Raw genomic sequence first — 26,729 nt, 5'->3', positions numbered from 1 at the left:
AAAGAAGAAGATGAACAGCAGATCTGGTTGGGAGAGAGAGTTGGCAAAGGTCTTTGAAGATAAGGTGTGGGGTAAAACCATAGCATACCACAAAAAGGTCTTGAGAAATGCTAGGCTACAGATGCTCCAATTCTACATTACCCAAAGGGCATACCTCACACCCGAGGTAATAACCAAATTCAAAGGAGCGAGTCCTCAGAAGTGCCCCAAATGTAATGCAAAAAATGTGGGTATGACACATATGTTCTGGGAATGCGAGGCTATACAGGAATTCTGGAATAATATAGCCACGAAAGTGGCGACTGGTGGTATTGTCCTGGTCATACAGACGCCGGAAGCATGCATGTTGGGGCAGTTCAAAAGAGGAACAAAACAAAAAGCAATGGGGAAGATGAAAGACCTCAAATATGTGCTAGCTAAGAGAAGCATCGCCATGACGTGGAAAGCCAAAATCGCTCCAAGTGTGAACAGGTGGTGGGAGGATTTCAGAAAATGGACTACAGCTGAAACGGGTGTATGGGAGAAGGCATTGAGGGAGCAAAAACAAGAACCTGGGCCGGACCTAATGCAATGGATAGCCTTGAATGTTTCCATGTTCTGCCAGATCACAGATAATTGCTTAACACAGATTCAATAAAAATGGGAGTTAACACACCGGACCAACTACGAATATGGTACACAGTAAGAAGGCTTTGGTGGGGGAGTAAGAGGGGGATTTGTTGGGGAATGTTGAAAAGTTAAATGTTGATGTTAAGAAACACTGTGACGATAAAGGATTGTTGACTTCATATACGTCATTTGTTGAGTAAAACCAATAAAGCACTTTTTTTTTAAAAAAACCTTTTAAAATTTACGCAAATGCTTCAAAATCAGGAAACAAAAAATAAGGTAATGGAGTATGCCACTGAAGACCCTAAAGAGGGGAATTACAAATAAGAGACCATAAAAGATTGCAATGCACAACCAAAGAAGGGCAGAGTGTCCCCTGGTGTCATATAAGGCCATTGATGAAAATAGAAGGAGCAGTTTGGTATGGGGCAAATGGGAGGGGGGAATAATGCAGTGGTGTGCTGAAGGACTGGTGGGTTTTGAACAAAACGTGGTAGCCAAAGTTCATGTCAGATGGCTAAGCAAATTGGGGAATGTATGTTCATGCCTTATTGTTGTTACATGAAAAACATCAACCAGTTGACATAAAGAGCTTTACACAATTCCCTTTGTGTTTCAGGTTGAATGGGTCCATTCTACTGGATATTAATTCGGGATGCGCCAAGGTCATGCAGATTGCAGCGCTGACACAGGGAACAGCCGCAGAGATGGATGTTTGGTGGGCTTGCGGATCCAAAGCTTATGTCCAACTTCCACCTGACTGTAATTGAATCTGCGCACTTGTCATTTTGCACTGCGCTGCACTTGTGGTGCTGCAAAATAGCAGTGCCATGAAGATTGCACTGCAGGGAAAAATGGCACAGCAAAATGAGCAGCAGCGGACAGTGAGAAGGAGAAAGCAGGAAAAGCGCGGAGAACTTGGCAGCTATCTCAGATGAGTACAGACTGTTTTCCACGGCTTCCACCTTTTTGGTGTACAGGCTGCAGCTAATTCTAAATGGATGCAGCTAACCCATTATGAGCTATTGCAACTGGCTAATTCAACTGCAAAAGGGTTAAATGTAATCAAGGAAGAGATGGGGGCTTTGCTCTAGATGGCCCTCTAAAGTAGGTTTGTTCTAGACCTCCTAACAGCCATCAAAGGAGGTGTCTGTACCAGTTCGGGTCAAGCAGCTGCACAGCAATACCTGACGGTGATGCCTCCAATGGAACTCTTAAGTGCAGCTATACAACCAATATGGACACTCCAGGGAAAAATGACAAGTGAGGTTAATGGAGTGCAAGCAAAAGACTGGCTGGACAGAGTATTGGAATGGGTGCGCACCTGGTTTTCCAGATTGTTTCGGGTGACTGTCCCAGCGTTAGTACTAATTCTCATCTCCTTCTGAGTTTTTAAGACCATTTACAAAGTATATTTTAACAAACAAAAAGGACATTTGATGTTACCCCTGACTGTTGACAAAAGTAATTTTGAAATGTAGAGTAGGAAGGAAATAATGGGGGAATGTGGGGTAAAGTTAGGGGGAGGATCCTGATAGATGGGTTTTTACACAGCCTGCTGATATCGATTAGTACAAGGAATTCTGGATACAGTGTTTTAAGGATGGGGCAGGGTATGTATGGGTTGGGGAAGACCTGAATGGCTGGGAGGAGACTGGAGGAGACATGACACAGTTGGAGAAAATAAGGATACATAAAGATGAAGTTGCTCAAAAGGAACACGAAGCCCAAAAAGATTTAGTTATTAATAAATTAACAAAAGGGGGGAATAATTTCATTAAAATGCAAGTTCAGCACGGTATGATGGAACACACTTATCAGCCGCGAGAGTAGCACTTTAAAAGGGAAAGGGGCTCTTTCTGATATATGTGGAATTAAAGGCTAAATAAAACTAATCCATAAATGCTGGGGCACAGATAAGTATAATCATGCGTAGTGGTAGAATGAAACGCAGTAAATAGGCCCTAATAACTTGCTTCTGTTTAAAACGTGTGCAAGCATTTTGTTTGCGGCAAAGGATGCTGTAGCTGGTGAGTTAGTGCAGAGTTTGCGATCCCAGGTTAACGCAGCAGGAAGAACATAGTGGTTGTTATTTTTCGAGGTCAACAGATTAGAGCTCACAGGTTCCGCCAGCAAGTAATGAATACATGACTATTTTATAATTAAAAATCATTTATGAAATGTGATTTTCTAATGAAGCTGGCAAGAACCATGGCAGTTTCAAATTTCCCCATAGAATGTTTCCCTGGGAAAAGGGTTAGAGTGTCCCTGATATGCAACATTTGTGCAGCAGTAGTTCCATGGTTCAAGGCTTTGTTGGTGACATAGTGGGCAGAATGAGGCAACAAGGGCAGATTATTAAAGTTCTGGTTGTCTCAAATGTTTAAATGACTTAATTTTGTGCTGTGGGAATTGGAGGTGGATTGTGATGTCACAGGGCATAATTGAAGTCAGTGTGTGAAGTTCCACAAACCCAATCGTTGCTTGCAATCTATGCTTTTCTATATGGGTTCAAAGTGCAAGGTCCAATAAAACTTGTGTGGGGAGATTTATTCATGTCACACGATTGCACATGCTAATTATTTTGTTTTCTATACAAGATTTTAGTGTAGGGGCGTTTCTTTGACAGCTCCTTTTTATGCAGTTCTGTTCCGCGATCTTTTTGAATTTGCTGTCCCAGCTGTGTCTGGGGCCCTGAATAAAATTGTGTTACATCTTTCACCGGTGTACACTCCTTTTTGACTACTTTTGTAATTTGGTGAGTTCTACGAGGCAACCCCGATACAAATCAATGACCTGTGGATTCCCAAAACCCCTTGAAATCTATGTTTATCGTCCACTCTGATGCTGCTAGAGTGTCACACAGCATAGTACTTCCCACAAAGGGAGTGGATTGCACATGCCACATTCTTAGAGTCACAAGTTGCAAAATGCCTGCGAAAGGCATTTTTTAAGCAGTGTGCGGGTGATATAGATGAAATTGTTTCAATTATCATAGTTCAATCAGGGATATGTACCCTTTTTGGGTGTACTCGGGAGTGTTTGTATAGCTGCAAAACCTTTCAGCGTTCACTCCGTAATCACGCACCACGCTCGTCTGTAGGTTTGCATGGATGGCCATGAAAATAGTTGATGTAGCGTTTTATCCTGATACAGTGTTTCAAGATTATGTTTTTAATCTCTTTTCCTTGGTTTGAATACACAATGACATGCACCATTTCTGGAGCCGGCGTAGGGCCTTTTTTGGTGAGAAGAGTGAGAACATCATGCCTTGATCTAACGTTCACTTTTTGCAATTTTATTTTCATAACCACGTTGCTCAAATGTAATCATTTTCCTGATTCAAAGTCAAACTATATTGAGTCTGGGGCAATTCTTGTCACTTGTGAGTATTGGGTTTGTTAGATGGAAACTTGGGGCATATAGCATGCTATCCCCTATTCCGATCGGTGGGTGTTTTGTATATTTTGGTCGTAAAGTTACCCAATGTCCTACTTATTTCTACACTCACTAAATGAGCAGTGTAGAATAGATGAGAAGTGATGACACCTTTTATGGTTGTGAATTGAATACGCTCATTTAGGTGCTAAAACAATGCGGCATACATTCTTTTTCCTTGCCATATCCCAGACATGGCCTCTGTGCCAGCAAATAATGTACATTTTCCCAACATTGTAATTAGAAATGTGTAATGTTTTCAAAACAAGTGTATACATGCATTTGAAAAGGAGTTTCTCACAGTAGAGCCCATTAATGTAGATGCACAAATCCATTACATCTAAAATAATAATAAAAATGCTTTTTTTAAAGTTGTATAACAAAACCCTTATTGGCTGCCAATTTATTTTCCTTGCATTGTAGTAATTCAGTCACTCCCATTCCTTCCTGATAAGGTATATATGTTACTGCAGTTGAAGGATATGAGACCAAATGAAATAGTGCAGTATTTTAGGCTACTAAGATCTTCCCTAACCTTGACATGTGGCACGTATACTATAAAAGAAGCACAAACACACGCTGGGGTGTATGACAGGGAAGTGCGGAATGCCAAGAGAACATTAAGACAAGAAATAAGATATATCAACAAAAAGTATTTTGGTTTGTGAGAAAACAAGGGAATTCTTCCCTTCTCCCCAAGGGGGAGCCTCCCCCTTTGAGGCTAGGGAGGTGAGCCTGCTCTGCAAGACCCTTCCTAGGGGTCTGGGGAAGTGGGGCCTCACTGGGAGAGACTCCCCCTTTGGGGACAAGGACTCCTGTTCCTCTAAGGGTCTCCCTCAGCTGCTCCCCATGATGGCATACATGGGACTATCTGAGATGCCTAACAGAAATATATCAAGAAATTGGCTGAAGACAAAGTTAACATATACCATAATGATCAAGAAACAGAATCGGTCTCTTCAAGGAAAAACCTCCAATTCACCGCGACAAGGAGGTTTAAGAGAAAGGACACGCCAAGGCAAGAGGGAGAGAGACACATACACCAGCAGGGGAGTGTCATGGCCACTAGCCAAGGGCCAATACCTTTATCACCCAAAGGGTCCAAATGGACCCAGTCCTGCGCCTTTTAGGTGCCAGGCTCATAAGAAAGTGTGCTGTGAAAACTTTGTGTCTAGGGCACGTGCATCCAGGCCGGGCATGGCTATTAAAAGACATTGGAGGGCACGTGGAGAAGTCTGTGGGAGGAGCAAGGTGGAGCCACAAGGCGGGGCTAAGGGGAGTGGCTGGGGGCCAGGCTATTTAAGACAGCCCCACCCACATGCAAGCGATTCGCGTTAATCTGCTTTCTGCAGCGTAACGCTTACCACCGTCAAAGCATCCTTACCTGTTTCCAGCTCATCATCTCAGCACGCGACTCATCAGGTTCCTGAACTACTTCTTCAGCACGCATATCCCTGACTCCAGCCACACCATTGCTTGAAGAGCAGCTTACCTGATTCCAACACTGCATCTTCATCGCGCATCTTACCTGCCTCCAGCAATACCATCGCTCGACGCGCAGCTTACCTGGCTCCAGCAACTCCATTGCCGGACGTGCGTCTTACCTGTTTCTGCAATACCATTGCCAGCAGTGCATCGCATCTTACCTGATTTCTTGTCATCGGAGCCGGAGCGCATCCTCACCTGTTCCGAGCATCCAGCTACGCAAGAGCCTTCTTCTTGCCCAGCATCTTCACGGATCTATCCATCCAGCAATCGCTGGCAGGTCTTCGGATCGTTGCTTCCCATCTGGCGCCGCCAGGCCATCCCTGCAAGAGATAAGGAGCACACAGGTTAGAAACTGTCTAAATACCTTACGCTTGGTTGCGCAACATTTAAACCTTGCGTACAACTTTGAAACCTGACTTACCATCTAAGTGGGGACTGCGCAACCCCCTCTGGCACCATTCGGACTCGCTTCCAACACTGCGACTCTGCGTGGCCATCTTCACACCTATTGGGGAGAAAAAGGACATTGCAAAAGGGTTACGGACAATAATCATTGAGCAAAGACATTGCAAAAGGATACGGACAATAATCATTGAGCAAAGACATTGCAAAAGGATACGGACAATAATCATTGTTACGAACACTTACCTTCAAAGTGGTTTGGTCACAGCCGGCCTGGGCCGCCACACACACGGACCAGTGAAGCAACTAGGTCCATCAACGGCGCTCCTGCTGAAGAGAAGCAGGACGCAGAGCTCATCCTCACAAGAAAACAGGTGAGACTATATGGGTAAAGGCATGCTCACCTCATTCTGGAATTAAGGGTTCGAGGGGAATCACCATCCATCTGCAGCATTCTCAATGCCTCTCATCTTCTCTCAGGGGCAGTGCCAGCAGCTAGAACGGCCCACACTACCGCAGCTGGGGAAAGAGGCTGATCCAGGGGAGCCAAGTCCAGGGAGGGCTCCAACTGTGCCCCAACACCCCCGCAGAGACCAGGTGAGCATAACAGGGAGGCCTCCTGAGAGTATAACACAGGTGCGAGGCAGAGCTAACGAGAGCTGCGGAGACCACAAACTTCAGAAGTGCCCTGAACGAGAGTCGCAGACGCGAGTCAGCCTGCAGAATCAATGCCAGACCGAAAGTACAGGAGCCCGAACGTCCATTGGTGGCGTGACCACAGAGACGTATTGGTGGGCAGGCTGCCAAGCTAACCACGCCGACACCAACTCGCGAAGGTATCAGCCACTGTACCTATTACCCGAAGGGATACTAGAACGCTGAACAAACAGAGAGCGAGAGACAGATTTCGGCGAGAACCAACTGACGGAGAACCAGGTGAGAGAGAAGGTCCCAAGCAAGTGCATGCCCTAGAAGCATTCCCCTGTGATAAAAGAGTTAATGGGGAGATCAGGAGGACCGGGAGGCTGAACAGTACTCGTTATGTAATCAGAGAAACTTGTCCCAGTGAAATTGATGAAATTCGAAATGCAATGTTAATGAACTTGAACTGTAGGAATACTGAGATGAACATGATAATTAAACATGAGAAAGAGATTACTAAAAAGCAAATACGACTATCCTGGGAAGAGTGGAGAATATTCCAACATTCAAAAGTGACCCAATGGAGTGTATTAGAGGAATGAGAGTATGAAACCCAGACAAGGAAAGTGGAAAAGATAAAAGATAACCAAGATACGCCAAGGCTAAAAGGAGGGAACCGTAGTCACCCAAAAAGGGCACCCCAAACAGGAAAGCATAGGCCAGAAGAATATACAAACCCAAGCAGCCTAGATCAAGGGATTAAACAGAGCCCACGAAAACACACCTGCAGAGCAACCCCTAAAGATAAGGGAAAACCAAAGACATTGGGCCTCATTACGACCCAGGCGGTCCGGAAATAACGGTGGCGTTAAACCCGCCGCCACCGTTGTTTCCGGACCGCCTGAGTCCGACCCCTGCAGGCGGGAGGGGATGTTCCCGCCAGGTCTGACCTGGCGAGTTTAACACCTCCCGCATGCAGGCGGATGAGGAAACACCGGCAGCATTACGAGATGCTGCCGGTGTTTCCATGATCCCCATTTCCATCGGATCCCATAGGACTCAATGCGAATGGGGATTTACACCATTCCGCCTCCGTGATTCCCGGAAAACCGGGGTTGTAATGCCCCGGTAATTCCGGGAATCACGGAGGCGGAATGGTAATATGAGTCCAGCGTTAACAAGGCGGTTTTACCGCCTCGGTTAACGCCGGACTCGTAATGAGGCCCATTGTAAAGAAGTTACAAGCCTTGATACAGAAGGTGACTAGTGATGATCTCAAAATAGTTTATTAAGAGAAACAAGTAACAGCAGAACACTGCCTGATCAGGAGAAGGAAGTCATTCTCCTGACCTTAGTTAGTTTGAATAGTGGTAAGGCCACTTAGCATTAGTTCTGGGACAGCGGACTAGTTTGTTTGGACATTTGTTGTTGTCCTACGAGCACCTTAGTTATTTATATAGGCTGGGAATATCCCATAGCGATAGGGAGAGATGGGCCTTTTTCTTATTATTTAATAAACCTTTCTGGAAATGTCATCACAGTGTCCACACGTTTCTTCTGACCCGCCACAGGTTTAAATTTTTAGAGGATAGCATTGGTTAGAAAAGCAAAGAGTACATATAACAATTGGGCTAAGAGCCACCATTTCTCCATTACAAATGACCAATGGCTGGCAATGTAGGCAGTGCTAAAACTGGGAGACCCTAAAACGTTTTGGACCGTATTAAGGGTAAAAGGCTGCTCTGATCACGAATCCTATTCGCAAAGAAGTTTGGATTAAGACTATTGAAGTGATATATGGCAGGGTTGGAAATAGGTGTGAAGAACCCCTAAGGAGCACTACTGGAGTCACTGGTATTACATTTGATGAAGAGAGCATGACATTAGCTTCACGAAAATGAAAAGTAATTGAGGGCCCCGGACCAAATGGTTTGGCCAACATAGTATTGTTGAGTTAACCTGTTATTTGGGCAGCCATTCTTGCACACTTGTACATTAAAGTTTGCAAGGAAGTGGACATACCTGTGTCATGGAGGAATGCTGTACTGATCCCAATGTACAAAATAAATGTGAGAGCCGACCCCACTAATTACAAAAAGTATTTGCGTCTTTCTTGATTGTTAAAAGAATTACAAAATGGGCAGATGAAACCATTCTAGTTAGTGTTTTTCATACCGTTTTTTCGGCAGGGTCGGCTACAACCCATAATATACTGACGCTCAATACTCCAAGACATTCGGGGCAAACATGCAATAAACCTCTATTACATGCTCTGTATGTAGATTTTAAGGCTGCCTTTGATTCTGTCGATGGGAGGCAACTCTAGGAAAAACTGAAGACTTGGAATATACCTGGAGGTTTGCTCATTCTTTTAATGCAGCTGCACGAGACAACAAGTGTCCAAGAGGAATTGAGCAGCATGGGTAATTGAGCCGAGAAAATATAGACAAATAAAGGGCTGAAACAAAAATGTGTGCTTGCACCCATGCTATTCAATCTCTACTTGGCTGATTTCCATGGATGCTTGGGAAAAATCAATAGCGTACCGCTGAAAATAGTACAGGCCCACATACCACGGTTACCGTATGTGGACGACGTGATACTCTTAGATCGCACTTTCATGGGTTTGAAGAAAAGTGCTTGTGGATTAATTAGCTATGCACAGGAGTAGGCTTGAACTAAATTGTGATCAAACGAAGTACATGTACTCTGGTAAAAAGAGACAAGATCGCCCATTGGCTTTTCCCAAATGGTACTATTGAACATGTTCCCTCCTATATATACTTGGGGCAAGTAATTAATGCTGGGAAAAATCATAAGGAACAAATTGATAGCAAATGTAAAATGGCTACAACATTAATGGTAATGATTAAAAGGTTTGCTGAAAGAATGGCAGGATACAGCTTACAAGGCATTACATTGGCTCATGAACAGAGTTTGGAAGCAACTATCCTCTATGGATTGGAGGCGAGGTATGACCATAAGTATACCTGGCTAAATGTTTTGGAGGGGACCATCTGGAGGAGATTCCAAGATTACTGCAATGTATCCCAGTAGAGGCCATTAGACTAGAACTCGGGTTGACATCACTAACGGGATTGTTAATAGTAAAACGTGGTATCCTATATATAAAGGCAATGAAAGAGCCTATTCACCCATTGCTCACATTGCTGGGGAATAATATGAATAACCCAGTTGACCATGCTCTCCAAGAGTTCAGAGATCGGAATGAAAAGATATTTAAGACCATTGGAAGGAGCCCACTATTGTATATGGACTTCCACCAATTGAAATAGTAATTCCTCAACAAGTTAAAGATGTGGGACCGGAACAAGAATTGTGAGCATATTTCTACTTTAAAAACCTTTAACGATTATATATGCATGATTTTTAATAATCTGCAACCACAGAAATATCTTTTACAATGTCCTTCTCCATTTCTAAGGAGATTTATCATGTTATTAAGATTGAATTGGTAGGGAAGTAAGTTGCAGCCCGAGTCTCTTTGTTCTTGGATTGGCAGTTAATGGGCTGTGGTAATGCAGGATGGAAGCTCTGGGACAAGGATGATTCCATCCACCATCTTGTGAGTTCCAGCATGCTTAGTTTCTGCCACCCAGTTACTGTACGAGGAGCAAGGCCCCATGAGGTTGCTGCAAAAAAAAAAAGAGGTCACACAACTAGGCAGATGTTCCTATTAGATCATAACATCAGGCTTGGAAGCCACCAATCCCCTGCCAGAGAGAGTGTCGTCCTGCTCTATTGGTTACTGACTGGAGTTGTTTCTGGTTCAAAACCACCTTACATAGGAGTAAAGATAGCAGGAAGAGAGTGACAATCCTTCATCCATCACCTTAGAAGTAGCCACAGGTGATTTTTTCTTTCCACTAAAGGGGCCTAAACATGTTTTATTAATATGAGTGTGAGTAGCTGAACATAGGCAGGTGGCTCAGAGGAGCTGGGGTAGGATGGAAGGGGTTGTCACCCTGACAATTATGAGTTATAATTGTTCATTTTTCAGTGCACCTTTTTGGGAACAATTGGGTAAAAGCCACGCAATTTACAATTGATTCTGTGGAATAACACTGCATAAATTCGATAGAGGGAACCAACAGTAGACGAGCATTTTCCAATGCTTTTTCATGATGCATGTGCACACAATTTATGCCAGCATTGTCACTGTAAAACACACTTCATGATGCTGTGCCCACAATGTATGCCAGTATTCTGCCAATGTAAAAATGCACTTTCATGTTGTCTAATACAATGAGTGCAATGGTGCCCCTGTAAAAACACACTCCTGTTTGCTATATCCAATAATGCTAGCATTGCTCCTATTAGAACACACATGTTGGCTGTGCCTGACAAGACCAGTACTACCACTGGAAGAAGATATTGTCAGCTTCACTGTGCCAAATGCAGATTTACAACTTTAATATACTCAGGTAGCTGTGCCCAATAATGCCACGTGTGCCACTGTAAGATATCATTTACATGTTGCTATGCCCTAAAACGCCATTTTTGTCACTGTAAGGAGTCATTCTAATCTTGGCTGTGCCCAATAGTGCCAGATTTGCCACAATGAAAAGGGAAAACAACTATGAAACAGGTCTTTTCCTGCTATATGCCCTATCTCTGGAACAAGTTACTAATGCAGATTAAACCGCCCCTCCATCAGATCACCTTACTCTTAAAAGAACATGTCATTAATCACTAATTGCTTCACTCCTACCTATTTCTCCCCCTCCAAAGCTCCCCTGCTTCCCTTACCCATCCCAGCTGCCTCTACTAACCCAGTGGCCTATCTCTAAATCACTGGGTGCAGCACCACTGCTCAGTGCTCACATGCCTGCAAGCTAGTTTCACACGTTAATAAAAGAAATCGCATACAGGTCTGCGTTGCCAAAATCCTCTTTCTTTTAACCGTGGTTGCAAATGAAACTGTCTCACTAGATAATACAGGAGTAGAAGAATACAAAGTGCACAATTGTTTCCAATGTTCCTGTTTTACAGGGATAACACAAGATAATTCAAAATCTGCCCATCTATCACTAACTATAAGCAATGATGAGGCTCAAAGCCTACGATGACTCAAATTACGGTCTTTTATCATTACCCAGTGCCAGGTAATCCACTTCTCCTTAGTAGGGTGCTATTGGTAAGTATTTAATTGATGCCCTTCTACACAGTGCTAAATCATCTTTTTTTCTCACTACGTGCTTCCTCATATCAGCCTTGATTAACATTTTTTGAATGGTAGATTTCTGTTCTTGTTGTGTAATCCAATTACATACCCCCCCCCCCCTCAAACTTTAGTGTATGGTGCATATAATGCAGCCACAAGCTTCACCCGTCGCCTGGCAATGAAAAAGATCTTTAGTAATTACACAAGCTAATGTTCTTCTAGTACAGCACAGGCTGGCAACAATAAAATCTTGAAGGAGAAGAATGCCCAACTCTGTATTGGATGATAAACATTGATGTAGAGCAGGGTGGCCTCAATTGGCATTTGCAGATGCACATTCCAGAATCAAGACTCTAGAATAACGTATACCCAGGTACCACACATGGCATACATTTACAGGCCAAAATGAAGACTGTTGCCTTCCAACATGTGGCTGATGAGGGTATTCTGGGCCGTCAGCCAACCAAAAGGCAGACCTCAGGAAGAGTTAATGGCCCTCGCATGATAGCTGGTGTTATGAAAGAGTGCTTCAATTAACTAATCCCAATTCTTTATGAGCATATTCAGTGTAGACAGCTGTGAAAAGTGTGTGCAATCTTGTACCTAATCTTTCCAAATGCAGTTCCCGCCCCAAAAGACTGGTGGATTGCTAATGCGATTAGAAGTTGAACCCAAAATCATGGCATATCATCTTGTTTGATTTAGTATTTAATGACCACCTTCACAAGCTTAGCCCTAACAATAAGTGGCAAGTTTTCATCTTCGGGGTGCCCTCTTGACCCAGTTTTTTGTTTCCCGAGCCTAACTTGGAACTTTCCAAACAGTTGCACGACGGCGGTAACGCAATGGACTTGGACCTTTTCTAACTCGAGGAACATGAACTTCCCCATGGCCGGGAGACATCATACCGCGGACAACAGATTGGTTTCTCCACCTTTGAAGAGGCGACTTCTGAATCACGACAAGGGGTCGTCAATATCAGCAGCATGACAACAGCATGTCTGCTTGCTAGGCACTTACAGAAAAGCTATAGGGGCTGAACTAAGGATCTATATTGCTGACGAAGGTGGTTCACATTTGTTACCTCACCACCGAAATGCCAGTTTTGCCACTGTCTATGCACGGGGGGTGTGCCCACACCCGTGACCAGTGGACGTGGTTTCTCACGCTTTTCACTACTCAGGCCAGCAGAAGGCATACTACAGATAGATTCAGGCAGCAGTCACACTGAGCGTGATTGGTTTAATTCAGCTTCTCTTTTTCCTTAAAGTCAATATGTATTTGTGTATTGTTTTTTATAAAAGTTTGATGTCTTTCGAACATACCAACAGTTATCTAATGTTTTTTTTGTGAAATTTATAATTATTTCTTTGAGAATTATTGATGTAATAAAAAACTGTTCGTATGAATTTCAGAACTTGTTTTCCCCCCTTTTTTTCTAAAACAAGCATATTTTCTCCTGTACATTTGTGGTTTGTGCCAACAACAATTTATTTTGCACAAGCTTAGTATGATAGGTATTATTTCTTTATTAAATTGAGTGATTTATTCATGATAAGAACCAGTTTAGTAATTGCTGGCAGCTTTCAAATTAGTTTTTTAATAGTATTCACACGGGAACACTCCATTGTTTCATTTTAGCATATTACTCCACTTTGTTCCCGGGTTATTTGGAGTTCCTCTTTGTTCTCATCGCCCTCTTGACCCAGGACAAGTAGAGAGGTAGCCATCAAGTGCGAGGAATCTGTTACTACGGAAACCTACCAAAGTAAATGTGTGCAGGTCAAAGTGTTACAGATTCCAAGTTAGTAACATCTACCTTCTCGTTTCCGCTAACTCTAGAATCTGTCTCTTCTGAGTTGGAGGATGCCTGCACGGTGTAACCATTCTGATTACGGGGGAAAGAGCAAGAATCAGTGTTGCTGTCTCGCTGCGTGGACTTGGATGACCTGGGACACTAGTGGACTGCTACTAGCAAAACTGGTGAGTAAAAAACGATGGAGCATGTCTGCGGCATCCCATTCATACCTGTCAGCTAGTTTTCCCTTGGGACCACAGTGTTCTAGATCTGGCTACCTCAGTGTCAGAGCAATTGTAGAAGCCATTGGTGGGACATGTTTTTCAATAACTGGCATGTGGTATGCATGTGTCGGTTTATACTGCACATACTTAGCTGAGTAGCAATGGAGTGCTTTTAAGGAAGAGGAGGGCACTCCAGGTACAGGGGTGGGGAGCACTGTGCCGGCCTTGGGGATCAGTGGCTGGCGAGATGTTCTTGCCTAGTTTCAAACACTCTGTGCGTCCTTAAGATACCATAAGACATCTACCTAACTCATTTTCTCCTTGCGTTGCTTTTACAACTAAACAGCAATTCCTATGTTTCCATTCTTTGCCACCATTGAATCTGACACTTCTATCTCTCTGGTGTAATGTGAATTATGGAGGCATATGTACAGGTGTATTAATCGCTCCTGCGTGTAATTTGCAGTTTAGGCACTTACATAGTAATGCATCTTGTGTTTTCTAAGCACTTGTGCCTATCTGCCTTTTATAGTTGTGATATTCCTTAAAACAATTCAAGTTCTTATTGCTCCATTGGTACTGCAACATCCCTGCTGAGTTAACTTGTTAGTTCTCTCTGGGTACAGTGTTGCTGATACAGTGGTAAGTTCTTGGCTTTTTTTTTAATTGTAAGCACGGCCACCTGTTGCATGGTATATAATTGTAAAATAACTATATTCACTATCAATATAGGGGGGAAATGGGTAAAATGATTCATGAACTCCATTCCCTGGCTTTTATTACTGTGCTTCGCAGAATCCTTGTAAATCTGGGTTTATGAAACACTATATTTAAGTTGTGTAAGAAATCTCTGTTCAAAGCATCCAGACGTATCAAGCAAATGTATGTAACATTTGTGCATGGGAAGGTCTGTGTGCTGAATTATTTCTTGGACAATGGTGACGATCTCAGCCCACTCCTCTACTCCAAAATACACACCATGGAGTCTGTGTGTCACCACAAAATGTCTTTGCATCATCTCTTCAAATCAAAAGAGAGACCTCTCAGTAGTTTATCCGAAGGCTTCAGCTTTCAATTGTGCGCTCTAATTTGTCAGCAACTGTTTCGACAGAGCCAGATATTTCAGACACCTTCTTCAGGACATCAGCAGATTACAGCATTATTATGTGAGCTCAGCCTTCGTTGCTCTGTCATCTTTAATTTTGTGATGTGTGCACATGTAATACATGCAATAAACTACAGTTGTACCCTGCAGGTTCTTCACTCTCTAATGCATCTCTTCAAATAGAAGCAGTGTTAATAAAAATCTATAAAGGCATCATTGGCAAGTCTTATTCTGAGATAACATCAGGCGTTCTTGCTTTCAAGCAGCCTTTTGAAGGCACCATGTCCATCTTCCCAGAAAATGTATGCCAGTGGTCACCTCTACATTGAAGCCTCTGTGAATGTATTTTTCACAACTTATTCTACTCTAATGGCCGGATTCTCAGAACGTTTTCCTATGGGATTGTGCCATTACAAAAACACTTCTCTGAATCAGGCCCTAAGTGTTTATAATACCTCTGTATGTTGAGTCATGCATTAGTTATCATTTTCACACCTACGTTTATATTGAAAAGCGATCCCAATGTACATGTGTGTTTATGCAATGTGGCAATAATGCATCATTATATCACCAGATGACATAAATTGATTAGGACCCGCACTATAGTGCATGTCTAGCTATTCAATTTTAGAATCTTAACGCAAATTCTATATATCTGTCTTCCAATTTTATTGACAGTAATATTGGTTTTGATACTAATGGCAATCTTTATGAGATTTAAAAATAATAACTTTGTAAATGCTGATCTATTATCTAACCGGCTACCTTTGGAAACTGTGCCACTACTACTACGAAATGCCATATCTGTACTTACTTATGTCTTACACAGCATAGAACCACCTCTTGTTTCATTCAATATGTGGTCACTATTTTCAGTCTATTATTTGATTAATAGAAATGGCCTGGAGAATTAACCAGATTTTGTGAACTTGATTCCCAAAGTTTTGGTAAAAATTATGATATGGTGCAAGGTGTCTGTATGAAGTTGATTCACCTTATCTCCGGTAAAAGTCTAACCTGCTCTGATATTATGCAGGCTGCCATGCCATGTGCAATGCTGAAGAGCGTCCATGTTTAATTGGTTCAGTTTCAGCACCATGTGAGCTATAGGAACCCCAGTTGATGTGCCAGCTGTGAATGTACCAGCTGCCATATCTGACCAGTCTTGCCTTCACCATGCCACCTATTAAAAAAATTAAAAAAATGAAGCCTCTGCAAAGATGAACCATCTAGTTAAGGACTCTCCCAGAAAGCCTCATGTGGAACCATTGATGGTATGTATATATCCCTGGTATTGTGATTAATTAATATGTTTAGTTAGAGACCCCAGGGGAAGAGCAGTATTATTGTAGTTAGGCCCTTAAGACACTGAGTGCATGCCTCCTTATACCTTCAGCATAGGGACCCTTATTAATTCTCTTGTGAGAGTGCAGAAAAGCATTCTACATTCAAACCGCATTTGCGTCACTTCAGGTTAGTTGCCCACGTGTACCTTAATGTTTAGGAATGTTTACCTCCTGGGGATTGTAGAACTGCTTAGTGACAGAGATGGCTGCTTAACTCAGGAGACCCTATTATGGCTTGTCCACTGAAGTCTTGTGACAAATTTGAGGACATCTAAAGGGTTTATTTACATTTTATTTATTAAACATAGCACAAAAAGAGAAGAGCAACCTAGCATTGATAGAGGCATCTAGCAAGGCAAATGCAGCAGTGGAAACATTAAGTTATTTTTCAGGGATCTGCTTATGGACCTTTTAAGAGAAGATTGGACAGGGGACTGTGTTGCAGGATTGGAAGAAGGAAAGATGATACTTCACCGACAAGCAAATTCTAGCTCAGCTATTAAGGATTTCATTTAATAAGACACTAAACGTGCTTAACTATCCATATGCTTGCTGGGATACAAATTATTACTAACCAAGAAGAGGCACTGCAGACCCTGAACTGGCAAAGAGTATGCGGTTTTGCTCTGCACAGTGGATACTGCCCAAGACCTTATGTGTCTACCTTCTGTGAGACATGCATGGTATCATGAGAGACACAGACTCAAAGGTAACAGTTTAAACACTTTTATTTAATAAAGTTCTGGGGTTGGTGTAATACCTAACTCGCTCTAACTCTAAATGCATTGTTCCCTCAATTTATGTTTCAAAGGGCCGTCGATGTCTGAAAGTCCAAAACCAAAATCCATCTGTGTCTAAACCTATGCTTGCCCTCACTCTTTGACAAAACGTGATAGGAAGTCTTCTTAAAGAAAAATAGTGGTTAAAAAGAAAGAAATGCAAACCACAGCTGGTTTTGGGTAATCTTACTACCTATAGGTGTAGTTCTGCCAGTTCAGAATATTTCAGGTCAAAAGGGTTGCTCTTAGACCCTTCCATGTAGGGCTCTTGCCGTAAGCCAATAGAGTTCACAATGACTCTGGGTCTCTTGGGATTCCCTTCCCCAAGCTTCGATCCTTCCAGTTCCAAACAAAAAGACACAGTTCCTGTTAGGCCTCCCAGGGTTCCCTTCCCCAAGTCTACGCCTCTCTTCACAAAGTTCAACAATGTCTGTAATGGGCCTCTTAGGGTTCCCTTCCACACGCCTAGGCCCCTCTTTACAAAGTTCAACAAACAAAAGTTCCTCTTGTCAGGATGTACATTTCACTGAAGAGTTCTTTCATGGGGTTAGTATCAGAGACTTTTGAGAATGCCAGGTCCTTTGCTCCTCCCAGGCGCGACCACTCTGACCTCTAACCCCTCTCCTTATTCTCTGGCACCTTTTCCTCTTTACTGTGCTTCCTGCACACCTTCTTTTCCTGTTGTGCATTTGCACCTTCTTTCCACCTTTCTGTGCCTCTTGCACACTTCTGCTTGCTTTTCACTGTGCTCTCTTTAACCTTCAGTTTCTCACCGTGCTCTTTTGCACCTTCATTTTCTCACTCTGCTCTCTTGAACCTTCATTTTCCCTGTAACATGCCTCTTGCACTCTCTGTATTTCCTTTTGGGTCGCTTGCACTCTCTTTCTCACTTTTGGGTTGCTTTCACCCTCTCTTGACTACCCGCTTTGCTTCTCACTGTCACTTTGCGGTCTCTCTCGGTTTCGGGTCGCTGGTGCTCCTCTCCTTACTTTCTGGTCATCGTAGCCACTCTTGGTTGTTTCTGCGCCACCAGCGCACTTTCTCTGTCTTTCATTACTTCCACGCCTCCAGCGCACCTCTTCTGTCATTCCACTTTGGATTCTTTCACCGCTTTCAAGCTTTCACTTGCTTCGTTTTGCTTTTACCTTTTTCTTGCTTTGTTTTGCTTTCTTTCACTGCTTTTGCTCACCGGGCTCTTCTTTTCTCAACGCTCCTGCTCCCGCTCCTGGCACCCGCACGCTACTGAGTTTCTCTCTGACTCATGAAACTCACCAATAGTAGCGCAGTGCTGGTGAGCAGGTCAAATGGGTTTGGGTCGAGTTCTGGGTCTCACCACCTGCCCTGGGACCTGCACACATCCCAGTAGAATGAGCACTGGCTAAAAAAGTCAGATAGACTGCCTTCCGTCCTGCTCCGGCTTCCTGGAGACACAGCTCCCTCGCCACGCTGCAACCCCTCACACAAACCGGGCCAATGCCTCGATGTCCCGCACTCCACGGGCCCTTCTGGGCTCCACTCCTTGCAGCCTTCTGCTCCTTGGCCTCCTGGTTACATCCAGCAACCCCGGCTCACTCAATGATTCTGACAGAAACACCCTTTTTATACTGCAGGTGAGAGTCAATTGGAGTCAGGTGTGAACAGTTGGGGAAAAGGGTTGTATACGAATTGTTCGTTTTACAACTGTTCGAATTACAATTGACCTTTTCACAATTGACCGAATTGTGAAGGTCAATTGTAACATATATGTGGGCGGAAACCCCCCACAACCCCCCACCTAATGCCAAACCCCCCAAAACCCCTATATGTATAAATAAATATATATTACCAAACAGATATATATATATATATATTTATATATATATATATACGGTCAATTGTGAAAAGGTCAATTGTGACCCTTTAAATTCGGTCAATTGTTCATTCGGACAATTGTAAACAAACAATTTGGGTAATACCGGGGAAAAGTGCCTACCTTGCCTGACTCAATTAGTGGGATAATTCAGAGGTGGTAGACGGTAAGCCTCACTTTGTATCCCTTTGTTGTTTCTATAGGTTATCCTCATTGCTCCTGATCACCTCTTCCTCGTCCCAGTACGTTTTAGAAATGGGGAGATGGGATGTGATTGGAAATACCCCATTAAGGCTGAAGGAGAATAGGTTGGGAAAGGGGGATCCAAAAGCAATGGCCCTTTGCTGGACACCTAAATGGAAAATCCTGGGGGAGTAGGTGGGAGAATATCATCAGGTTTCTCAAACCTCCCATTTCTTGAAAATTATATTACATTTATTTGTATACTTTTTCATGTCAGGCTGAGGAAAGGTCTTGCGTGTTTAGATTGTCAATCACTGAGGCATTGCCAGTGCACCTTGGCTTCTCCTCTGCCTAATGAATTCTTTTCCCCCAGTTGAAGGTCTGCTGAGCCCATATATTTGATGTAGGAATTATTAACTTGTTTAAGTTCGTATTAGGGCCCTTTTAAAGTGGTTGGATAGTTAGAATTATGAGATGAAATTTTACTGTTGGCCCCAACTGCATCTCCCCATTCAGAGACTACTTTTGGTTGTTGAACACAGGCTGTGAGGGGTTAATCTGAATGTCAGGTAGACCCTGTTGGTCATTACCTGCACTTGCATGCTCCTAAATGATGTGGTGCAGAGTCTTCCTCCATTGAATTGTTATTGACTCTGAAAGTGGTGTCATCTGTAGATAGAGTGGATAAGCCTTGAGTGGGTTCCATGTGACTGGCCATTGATCATCAGTTGCTCAGGATTGTCTCCATCTTCTGGTGGGAACCTTTTTAGTAGCTCACTCTTCCTCTTCCCACATCTGACTCTTAACAGCTAATTTGCCTGATTTTCAATTACCTTCTGATAATCTTGAAAACCTTGACATTGCTACTTGCAGATTCATTCCAATATGAACTTAATGCAGCCATGAAGACCATTGAGTGATCCATGGAATTGTTCAAGAGATTCTTTGCCTTCGATCTAAATGAAGACATGGCACCAATGTATTGCTGGTTATGTTAGTGGTTTCTGTGGAGGTTGTAGAAACTCTTGATAGAGGTCAGGCATAAAAAGGTTAGTGAATGAAGTGCCATTTTATTTCCCTGGCTGTTCCAGTCTACTGTTATTTGGTGTTATATTATTGCTTGTATGCCATGCTCTGCTGCCATTTGCATGATTTCCTGGTGCTGTGGCACCAGAAAAACAGAGGATTGGGTTTGGTTAGTGGAGCTAGAAAGGAAATGCAAGATAGCTTTGCTGTTGTATTGGTGAGTGCAGTTTGGAAGTTCGTGGGTACTGTGTGTGGGTATGTTTCTAGTTGGTTTGTGTCGAGGCGTATCTGTTTCTAGAATGGAGCCTTGGCTGCCCATACTGCAACGTTGCATTGTTTGGGACCGTGATATACTAGTCAGTTGGAGAGATGTAGAGTTCTGATGTTTTATGTGTGTTGGGAAGTGATGTTGAATTGCTGTGGTTGGGTGGCTTAGTTGGTATGTGTATTATCTGGTGAAAAGTAGAAATTTAGAATATAATGGAAGGGAGCAGTCAATGGAGAAACCAAGCATTTTATCCAGTGTAGCCTTGGTGAAATCCTGGTATTGGCATACTTCATGGTAAGGCCATTGTGAGGACAAAATCCTGGAGCACTATACAGTGGACAGCATGCAGCACCTGGTCCTATATCAAAATGAATCAAAGGGTGACAACATCTAGGAGAAGGCAACAGCAGGAACCAAGTCACAGCAGAGCGAGATATCTAGGGGCAATACCTCAAAGACGCCAGAAGTGGGTAAAACCATAGTGGGCCAAATTCAAGGCAACAAACATCCAGCAGTAGATACCAGTGGGGACTGTGACAAGGCCAGCAACCAGGCCTTGTCCAGTGGGGATGGGAACTCCTCTCAACCAGGGATGAGAGTCCTACCAGGGAGAAATGCGGAGCCAGTTTTACCCCTCCGATGGATGGAAGCAGTTGAGAGGGCCCAATTCCTGTCCCCCCACCTTTGTGCCAGCATGTTTCTTCACAGTACACCTTTGTCTCAAGTCATGCCTCCAATTCCAGATTCTTTCCAGTGTTTCTCTATTTTTTATAGAGGCAAACCGTTCCAGCCTGAAACAAAACCAAAGCATCTCAGCATGAATCGTGACTCAATGCCCTACACCAGTGCAGAAAAGACCAAATGGATTGTTACCTGGCCGCAGCAACAATCCATCGTACACAGCCCCCCAACTAGAAAAGGAAGCCGTGGCACCTACGTGGTCCTGCAACATCAACAAGCCCCAGCACGGAAGGAGAAGGCCATAAGAAGGAGGCGTGCTCAGATGCGGGCAACTGACGGGCCACAGGTTGCTACCGAGGGAGACAGGCAAGCCAAAAAATGCTTGAACAATCCAGAGACCACCAGGGACAAAAGGGGGACCCCTTCCCTGAAGCATTTTCCTCAGGGACACCCAGAATAAGGCTCCAGAACATGAACTTGAACCACTATTTTTGTTCCTTGGTGGACACTCGTCAGAAAAGTGGTAGGGGCTTAGCTCACTTCTTAAGATTTTTCCATTGTTTGACACGCACAGGGTGGGTAAGATAGAGCTGTATTGGAGAGGGACAGAGGCCCTATCCCAGCAGGAGGAGGGGGTAGCAGTGGGGAAGAGGGAGTAGTAGCAGTGTTGAGGATGGAGTAGTAGTGGTGTGGAGGACGGAGTTGTAGTGAGAAGGAGAGAGTTGTAGTGAGAAGGAGGAAGTAGTAGCGAAGAGGAGGGAGGGGTAACATCAAAGGGTGATGACGAGGCCTAGAGAAAGTGAGTGACATCAGAGGGTTAAAGAAGGAGAGGGGTGTGAAGTAAGGTGGGCGCCGGTCAATGAGAAGCGTACTAAGTGGTATATAACCAAAGACGAAATGAGAGGATAGCATAAGTGTGATTGGGCCTCATTACGACCCTGGCGGAACGGGTTAAATGGCGCTGTAAAAGGTGACGGCGCCGTTCAACCCGTTCCGCCACATTACGAGGTCCCCTCACGGGACATGTTAGGCACGCCTGGGAAAACCAGGCGTGCTTACCGGGTCCCGCAAGGGGAAGAGGGAGCAAACAACGGGCCATCTCATTATGGCCCGTTGTTTGCTCCTTCTCCCATTCCCATTCAGCCATATGGGGGCTGAAATGGGAATGGGGAAGGACCGTGTCCGGGTCCTTGAGGGAGGAATTACCGGGCCATCCGAACTCGGAATGGCCCGGTAAGTCCTCATTCCGAGGACCCGGACACGGATGCGATTTCGGCGGCAGCCATGCCGCCAATAGCGGCATGGCTACCGGCCGAACTCGTAATGAGGGCCATAGACTCCAGAGTGAACCTAACTGTCACGGTGAGTACAGGATAGTGTGGATCCCAGAACCAAAAACTGTAGGTCATCTGGGAGCAATGGCATGGTTTGCATCTGTAAGCAAGACAGCAGTGGAGCACTTTAGAACAGACCGACAATGGGATCATCTTAGAGCCAGGTCAGGGGATACCCGGGACACATACAGTGAGTAGTATCTGGATCTAGCACTTTCAATACCCCCCAGAAGGACATCCCCTTTTTAAACCACCTTTCAGCCTGGCTCAGTGGCTGACATTGTTGGATGTGTTGTGGTAATTTTGGCACTTTATCATGCAGTCTAGATGGGGATATGTGGTGTGTTGTGTGGCCCATTGATGGATTTTTAATTTGTCCACTTCCGGCATATTATAAACAGAAAGTGGTGCCCACCATTTTATATGGATCCGAAACAAAAAATGGAAACCAGACGCATACTGGGATGGCATGGAAAGTAAATTTTGGAAGACGTTATTATTATACCTTCCTCTAACCATCCCTATTACCATGATTAGGCAAGAACTTGGCTTGATATTGTTACATGCGATTTATAAATGGAGAATGTGTACTTTATTTCGCAAATGCCTAGCAACGGATAATAAAAATAAGGTTTGTTGTTGATTTTGTCAGACTATGTTAAAAGTTCTAAAAATAACTTTATAAGATCATGGACACTAAAAGTTCATGAATATCTCCACAAGGCAAGCATCTCTCAAGAATTACTTATATCCAATCCAACGAGAGCTAAAATGAAATTATGGGAAAATGATTGGATAAAGACCAGAGAGCAATGCCCTAAGTATAAAGACTTTTAAAAAATCCCTTTTTTCCAAAACAATATGGCATTGTTGAGCCTTATTTCTTGAAATCGCCCGATGCAAAGCATCATGGAGATCTCATGCGCTTTAAAACCAAATGAAATAAACAGCCAAATGAGAGAGATGGCTAAAATGGTGTGTTCCAAATTAAGACCTAACATATCATCAGCAATCACAATATCAGTGGCTCCTTTTACCAAAATGAATGAGAAATTTAATGATAACGACAAAGACCAAAACACACTAATAGCTCTAATGAACTCTAAAATGGTCAGCCTGGAAAATGAATTGAGGGAAATAAAAACTCAATCACATAATGACTTACAAACATTAGAACTCTCTAGTAGTATATTAAAAGAACAACAAAAAAATAATGATGATGACAAAAAACTGCTAGCAGAGGTTGCTTGTGAAACCTTGCTGATTCTAAAAAGGGTACATCTTGAAAGGACCAATTGTGAGATGAACTTAGAGCAAACCTCAACAAAGGAGAGGACTAGTGCATTGCATAAACAGAGCAAGTGCCTTAACCCTCAAGAGGTTAATCCTGCACACATCCAGCAAACAAACGTCAAGGTTGTAGAAGTACGCAAAGACCCAAGAGGCGAAAAGGTGACATGGATGTGTGAAAGTCTGACGGAAACAAATGGAAGCCTAGACCTGAAACCGTCTGAGAACATAACCGAACCAGCCATAATTAGCTCAACAAAACAAACCGCAGAGTACCCTACAGAGTTCCCCTCGACATCTTCAAATGCAAAAGGCCAGGTGGAGAATCCTGAGGGCTCAGACAAAGCTAACAGCATAAGCGAAGAAACGAATGAGGAAAATTACTTGATCTTTGAGAAACAAAAAGTACTAACACTACAAAAAGTAGGGGCCCTAATTTCAAACAAGAGAAATGTAAAAACAAAACAAAAAACATACCAGCTGGGAAACGCATAAATGTGAATGGCTCACGGAAGTTTCTAAGAAACTTAAAATCTTTGAATCTTACCGACCACGCGTACTCAAAAAAGTTTTAGACCCAAAAAGAGCCTCCACACAAAGTTCCAACAAATATGAGTAATATCGATCAAAAAGAGACAGATCTTGGTGAAACTCGGCTGGAAGAAGAACATGCCTTGGCTGAATTGATGAACCTCTCAACTTACGAATCAAATGAAGAGAACGAGGTTCAGGACGAGGAAGCAAGCAGAGTGAAGAGGATTATTATATGTAGTGATTCTGAAGATGAGACTGAATATACAACATTAGAGGACTCCGCAATGAAATCAGTACACATAACAAAAAGGATTTGCATCATGTCCCCCTCTCCTGACCCTAAAGAAAAACCAGTTCAGAGAAAAAGTGACGACAAACAAGCGATGACCGTCCATTTCCAAACTATAGAGGAGAGGCAAGAAGCTGTTGAAGCAAAGAACCTGATCACGAAGAAACCCCAGCCTCGGGTCCAACCAAGTGAATGGCCTGACATCGGCTTGGGATCGGCTTTGGCAAAGGTTGTAACTAAATTGCTACAAGGGCAAAACAAGAGAAAATGGTCGATGCAACACGAGACAGAGGAGGACTGGAGGGTGGACAAGCGGCAACCGTTACAGAATAGAGACAAATAGAATCAGCGACGGCATAAGATCACATCCAACTATTGTATCTTGTTAGAAAGAACTTCTCCATGTGAAGACGGTTTAATTTTAAACAGGAACAACGTACTTTGCCTATTCCATCACATTCTATTCTTGAGATCAATTTCATCGCAAGACATCAAAACGGTCGAATTTATCAAAGAATCACAATTCGATCGTGTACTACTGCATATCTACTCCAGAGACACAAGTGACATGATTCTAAACGGAGTTGAGGACATAAATTACTTGGGCTTCGATGCAGTCGAGATTAACCTCGACAAGAATTATGGAAAACCCACAATAAGACCTAACCGAAAGGCTTCAAAAGAAAGACCATCATTGAACCAAACGGCTATAACTAACAAACCTCAAGATAAGATCCACAAAACCGTTATGATGTCGTGGGGCGGCGATAGCCCGCCGGATGTACCAAACATGAAAATCGGTGAGTCCATATTAAAACAGAAGAAACAAATAAAGATCATAATCCCATGTAACAACGATGAGGAAAAAAGAGACAGAACAACAAAAAAACTAATGAACAAACTGGACCCTGAAAACTGGAATTGGCTGGCAGGAGCCATAAACACGAACAAAGCAAGCTAATGCTCAAAGCCGCCAGGCAAAAGCGCTATACACACTGGATCTTGGAACACCAGAGGGTCTGTTCATTTATTGCAAAACCCCTCGATAGCCCTGATCGACCTTGACATACTTTGTCTACAAGAAACATGGCTGTCAACAACTCCATGTGTAACAGACTATGAAATTGCGCTAAACTCAGCAATAAAACAAAGAAAGGGAAGACCAATGCCCGAACTAATTACCTTGGTTAAAAAAATGAGTGGCATCCACATATTGGATTCTTGTAACATATCCCCTTACATTCAAAGTGCCACAATAGAATCTTGCTTGGACCGGGATGCCAAGAGACAAAGGTTAACATTGTCAACGTATATTGGCAACATAAAGCAACCGGGACGTGGTCCTTTCTCAACGAGCTGTGTGACACAATATACAACATAATGTTGACTGAGAATAATCCAAACATCATCATATGTGGTGATTTAAACTTGGAATGTGTGAGACTGAAAGGGGAAAACAACAAAACAGAGAGACAAAGACTACACTTCAACAAGATCAAATCACAATGGATGAACGAGATGAGTGTCAGAGAAATATGTATGCTAAACGGGAATGTCCGAGGTGACATTCCACCAAAGCCGACTTGGCGGAGAGCTAATCAACTGTCATGATGCCTACCTCCAAGGAGCCAGGTCCGACCCAGCAACCCCAGAGGCAGGCATCATTTCCCCCAGGGGAGTGTCAGCGGGCCCAAGCTGGGGCCCTTTGGACGCAGTCCTGGCGCCTTAGGCGCCAGGCTCATGTTGGACCTCTGTCCTGGCGCCTTAAGCGCCAGGCTCATAAAGCTAGACATGTGTTCAAGTGTTTTAATGTGCACTTACCTGATGCAGAACATGCTGCCACATCCAGGCCCTTTTGAGGCCTGAATAGGAACTACTTTACCTGTGGGACTACTTTCCACCCGGGTGTGGTCGGGGAAGGATACATACCTGATAGGAGGAAGGATAAAACCACACCCGATCAGCAACTCACGCTTCGCGTTGTTCTGCTCCTCGCAGCTGGACGCTCACCGTGTCAGCTCCTGCATCTGGACTTCAGCCACGCCTGTCAGCATCCTGGGTCACCTGCAAAGGGAGACAAGAGACCTACCAGCTAACCTGCACCACGGAGACATCACCGACGATCCTGAAAGGGAAGAAAATAATTTTTAAAAGCATTTCGTTATGGTCGCTGCAGCGCTGCATTTCACTCACCTTTCCTGGGTTCCTCCATCTTCAGCAGCGATCATCCGGATACACAGCCACTTCCCAGAGCCTAGA

At 43.6% G+C, this 26,729-nt stretch overlaps 1 long non-coding RNA gene across 1 annotated transcript in view; it reads left to right on the top strand.

Annotated features, from left to right (window-relative positions):
- The window catches only part of LOC138491378 (uncharacterized), a 265,842-nt gene that overhangs the window by 102,535 nt on the left and 136,578 nt on the right, over nt 1-26,729 (top strand). The window contains exon 2 of the long non-coding RNA XR_011275994.1: nt 13,607-13,747. This is a non-coding gene — a long non-coding RNA (uncharacterized lncRNA). The remainder of the gene's footprint in view (nt 1-13,606; nt 13,748-26,729) is intronic.

This window comes from Ambystoma mexicanum, chromosome 10 (assembly GCF_040938575.1).
Source record: "Ambystoma mexicanum isolate Mex_15411 chromosome 10, UKY_AmexF1_1, whole genome shotgun sequence".
In the NCBI taxonomy this organism is placed as follows: Eukaryota; Metazoa; Chordata; class Amphibia; order Caudata; family Ambystomatidae; genus Ambystoma; species Ambystoma mexicanum.
Note: the sequence above shows the minus strand (reverse complement) of the source record. Positions and strands in the feature narration are given on the sequence as shown.